This window comes from Cynara cardunculus, unplaced genomic scaffold (genome assembly GCF_001531365.2).
Source record: "Cynara cardunculus var. scolymus isolate 2C unplaced genomic scaffold, CcrdV1 Un_Scaffold_10336, whole genome shotgun sequence".
NCBI lineage: Eukaryota > Viridiplantae > Streptophyta > Magnoliopsida > Asterales > Asteraceae > Cynara > Cynara cardunculus.
The window spans coordinates 1-5,471 of record NW_020205716.1 but is presented as its reverse complement, the minus strand read 5'-3'; the positions used below and the strand labels follow the sequence as shown (position 1 = coordinate 5,471).

Here is a 5,471-nt window from a genome sequence, read left to right as displayed (position 1 = left end):
ACTGCATCAGTCGACACAGCGACTGATTGTATGATTCAGCAAACGCTCGGGCAACACTTTAGCGACTCTACTGTGATAATGATCGCCCATCGTATCACCTCTGTGCTTGATAGCGACATGGTTTTGGTTTTAGAACAAGGTTCGTTAAGCAACTTCGTTGGCCCTGACATTCCGCAGTTTTAAGTCTTAATCTGCGTACTTTTTTTGTTCCATATGCAGGTCTGATCGATGAATATGATTCTCCAACAAAGTTGCTGGAAGATCAATCATCTTCATTCGCAAAGCTCGTTGCTGAGTATAGTATCAGATCGAATTCCAGTTTTGAAAACTTAGCAGCAACATAATATTTTGGTGGTAATGGTGAGTGAATAAGCCCTTTCTACCATTAAGCTCGATAAGACGCAAATAAAAGCCCCTAACCCGACTTAAACTGTGGGTGGGTCTGATTTTCTTCGGCTTGAGGAGCTTGGTGCACCATGGTCACCCTTGATGGATCAAACAAATTTGATATATGGGTTTTAAACATTATGTAACAAAATAAAAATTACTGAGGCTGTTGGACTATGTTATGTTATACGACTATTCTGTATGTATTGTGTAGGGGTTAGTTTTGTCATTTCACTGTTTAGTATGCATTAGGTGTTGGCTTTAAAATGGTTTCAGCTTCTGTGTATGTTGCTGTTTGTTTTGTACAATCTTTTGGGATGTGATCAGATGTTGTTTTCCATTTGGTTTGTTAGAAGAAATGTTAAAATCAACATTCACATTTTCATTCTCATTCCTYAAAATCAACCAAACGCCTCCCAAGTTTTGGGACAAATGGGTTCTATATGATAGATTTGTAGACTAAATTGCCATTTATCAAACGCTTACCCGAGTAAGCGCTGCTTAACAAGTCACATTACCTCACCGGATCAATATGGTAAGGACCAAGAATCTTACCCGGTAAGAGCGAGACAAGAACCAAGAGTCTTACCCGGTAAGTGAGGACGACGACTCTTACCACGGTGAGCGCTTACCGGGTAAATTGTTGCATATATACTGTGTAAGAGTCACCACATCTGCATAACATACACACATGCATAGAAACCAAGAAACATCTTCAATTACTTGCATGCACATTTGCATATGAACGAATGGTTAATTATTAGGGTCTATTTCTTTTTGGTGTGATTAGGCTCATGCATAGCAGCTTGATGCTTCTTTCTGAAAGACGTTTACGGGAGGTGAACTACTAGTTGCATATAATAAATGACCAATTAATATATTTTTTTCTCCAATGTAATTAGTTGATATATTTTTGGGTTCTTATTATTTATTAAATTCTTTTTGCCTCTTATTATATGCTACAATTTTTTTGGTTTCTTTAATTTATTAAATTCTTTTAGACGACTACTACTGTTGTATAAATGTGTTTGGCTGGTGGTTCAATTTGTTTCATATCACTAACATATTTTTGTAACAAAAAGAAAACCATCATTAAAATTATCTCACAAATTCTATGCACTACAACAAAATTGGGTTTATAGGACGTCATTAGTCTCTAAGTGTCCCAATAGACCATTTTATAGGACTTAATTTATAGGATCAAAATATAAAGTGTCTTATCTAAATGTGTTGTAATAAATTTATATGACGCTTTGGGGCGTCTTAACAGGTTCTTAGGACATTTTTAATACAAAACGTCGCATTAACAACTTTATAAGTTACTTTTGAGAAAGTGTTCTATAAACTAAATTTTTAATAGGACACTTGTTTTTATAGGACAGTTTTTCAGATGGCATCGTATAAAGTTGCAATGAGACGTTTTATACTAAAAGTGTCCTAAAAAACTTATTACGACGTCAAAAAGCGTCATTAAACTTATTACAAAGCTTTTAGATATGACATTTTATGTTTTGGTCCTATAAACTAGGTCTTATAAAGAGGTCTATTAAGACGCTTAGAAATTATGAGCGTCCTATAAACCCGAGTTTGTTGTAGTGGTTGTTGATTGACGAGGGCCTTGGTGTGGAGGACCAGGCCTTGGGAGTCTGTTTTAGGCCCATGATTAGCCGATTTGAAGCTTGAAACGAGGAGCACACCCTTGGTAGGGTCCAAAATGGCTAACATATTTTCGAGTTTCGATTCCAATTCAGTATTGTTACAACAGTAGAGTTTGAGAAGTGTTATTTAAACTTGTTATGAATACTCATATACTTAAACCTTTTAAAAGATATCACATCTTAGATACCAAAATGAATGTTTTGAAATTACATTATAAAAAATAGAAATTAAAACAAAATAAATTTCATTTTAATAATATTATCCGAGTTTTAATTTCAACTCCGTTTAGTTTGTTTTGAGTTAAAAAGAATACAAACATAAAAACGAAACGGAAAACCCAAAATCGGACTCATGAACTTCTCGATTCTAATTTTGTTTTTGATGAAATAATTATTTTAATCATAAAAAAATATAAAAATAAAAAATAAATTCAAATTAAAACATAATAAATCTGATTTCAACAGATCTAATTGAAATCGACTGATTCAATTAGAACCGACCGACCATGATTACATCGGATAGGATTAAAAATTTCAAAATCCAATTTGGATCGGTCGGTTCTCGGATGGCAGTCTAGAACCGACCAAAACCGAACCGATCATTATCCAATTAATCATCCAGTTCTCTATCCCACCATTATCCAATTAATTTATTTTCAAATTGCTTAAATCAGAATTTGTTTTATGTGAGGCTTTGAATTTTTAACTTCCCTTGTATTAATTTTAACACATATTAAAAGTGATTAATTAGGATCGTAGTTAGAGAACTGGATTGAATTAACATACCAGATAAATCTAATCCCATCGGATATCTAATAAGAATATCCAATGGATGATATGGAACCAAACTGATCCAATCATCCATTGGATCGGATCAGATCAGTTATCCAATGTTAATCAGATCAAATCGACTGACAAAATCCAACATTAATAAATGATTGGATCGGTTCAATTCCCTTCACATCCAATAAATATCAACCGATTATCAGACCAATGATTTACTATAATTATTTATGAGGTGATTTTGGTGGTCAATGGTCTTTTTAATTTATAGTCTTTAAATATAAAAATGGAAAAAAAAAAAAAAGAGAAAACGTCAAATATGCGTAAGGAACAAGAAAAATAGTGGGAAATGGGAATGGAATTTCCTCTAAATCGACAAAAATCCATCTTATCCTGTAATCCCCCTTTTTCCAAAAGTAGTCCCCATCTTTCCACAAATACAAATATTTTTTATTAACAGTATCGTAGTCTTTGACCTCTTAAGAGATAAGAGATTTAAACCTCATTAAAAATAAGGAGGGTGTGTAAGTTTATTTGTTGCATTTGTCATATATAAATATTATATACTTCAAAAAAAAATACGTATGGCTTTTTGTAGGTGTGTGTTTGTTTAAAAAATAAATATTTATTTATTCGTTTATGATATTTTATAGGTACCGGACGAGATGTATAAAATGAGTTCGATATATATATGGAAATCTTAAATATATTGCTTGAATTCTAAAATACTAATAATTAATATAAAACCATGTTTTCGAGTATTTCTAGACGTAAAATCAATCAAAAATACTATAAAATGAACGACAAATTAAAATTTATATATATATTTTTTTGTTTACTGTCTTTTTCTGAACAACTACTATATACAATAAAAATTTAGGCCCATGTTTTTTGTGGACCTTGGGTGTGTGCCCGACCCGCCCTCCCCTAGGGACAGCCCTGACAACATAGAGGATCAAACGAGAACATGGTCAAAATAAAAGAATACGAAAACGGTTAAATCACATGTGATTAGGGAAAACGGTCAACACATGCACGGACGACTTGGCCCATGACCTATGTCATGTGTAACCACATGTGATTTTACACGTGAGTTAGTGTAAAATCACATGTGATTTGACTGTTTTCACATTCTCTTATTTGGTCACTCTTCTCATTTGATAAATATAAATCATTATATTTTATTTGAGCAAAAGGTCAATTACTATACCGACAACCTCGACAGTACGGAACCACATGTGATGAGGCATTTCAAAGCTGATATAGCAATTGAGGCTAGCATAATAGTTTCAAACACACCTCTCGCATGATTCAAACTTCTAAACGTGATAAACACTTTTCTTCGATCCTCAGTTTTATTTATTTTCATGAAAAAACAAGAACTGTTGACTAACATTTGAAAATCAGTGTCAAAATTTCTTTTAAAAATCAATTAATTAGATAAATAACGATCAAATAATTGATATTTGCTCGTCATGGCCCCAGTTTCATTAATGACAAGACCACAACGTAGGTCAACTAATTAATAATCAAAGACTGAAACAGTTAGTCAAATCTTTGATGAAATCCACACAATATTGTTACATTAACCAAGCAGATATTATAATGGAAACTGCATACAAATAAAATCTCTAATAGATTTTTTAAAATTTCTTTAAAATGGAGAATTAAAAATCTAAATTTTTAAAAATACTATTTCTTCAATTCCAACAGGTTATTCATCTCAGAGATTACAACATTTATTATATTATTAAAATATTTTATACATTTAATAATATATTATTTATTTATCATAAACATTTCATTTCAAAGTTTTTTATTGGTAAAAATGCAACAAAAATATATTTTTTTCTCTTCTATTTTTTCCATTTAAAAAAAAAAAAACCTGATGAGAATCAATGAGTAGATATATGATATATTCATATATCTATTTCCTCGTAATTTATAACAATATACACATAAAATTTTGTAACAGTTTAATAACATCCATATATATATATAGAGAGAGTTTATTTTGCAAACCATATTATTTGTGGAAAACTGTATAAACTTCATTCAACCAATCATAATTTTTTATTTTTTCATTTTTTTGTACTTGTGAAAGGTTGATTAATCATTTTTATTGTGGAGAGTGTTAATCATGGATATTATCWTCTTCATTATATTAATTTTAGAGAAATACATGAAACAGTTTCATTAAAATTTCATAACTATAGATGGAACAACTTCATCAAGAAAAAATATTATATGAAACAATTTCGTAAGATTAAAACAATTTCATGAATTTTTTTCATAAGATTAAACAATGAAATCGACGGATAAATGTGGTTTGCACGGTTTGTACAAATATGGACGGTTTGCATTTGATCTGATCGCTTATCTCTTTCTCTCTCTCTATCTCTTATGATGAGAGAGAGTTGCATTTGATGAGAAAGATGACCGATCAAATGAAAATCACTCCAATTTGTAAAAACCGTAAAAACTACTCTCATCCATCGTTAATCTTATGAAATTTTTTCATGAAATTGTTAATATTGTGAAATTGTTTCATATAATACTTTTTTTTGATGAAATTGTTTCATATGTGGTTATGAAATTGTTTCATATACTACTTAATGAAATTTTAATAAAATTGTTTCATAT

The 5,471-nt window shown here is 30.9% G+C and overlaps 1 long non-coding RNA gene across 1 annotated transcript; it reads left to right on the top strand.

The window, feature by feature from the left end:
* The first annotated feature begins 3 nt into the window (after window positions 1-3).
* On the top strand, window positions 4-713 carry LOC112505379. Its single transcript, XR_003068389.1, has 2 exons — window positions 4-139; window positions 220-713. It is a non-coding gene; the product is annotated as an uncharacterized LOC112505379 (long non-coding RNA).
* The last annotated feature ends 4,758 nt before the right edge of the window (window positions 714-5,471 follow it).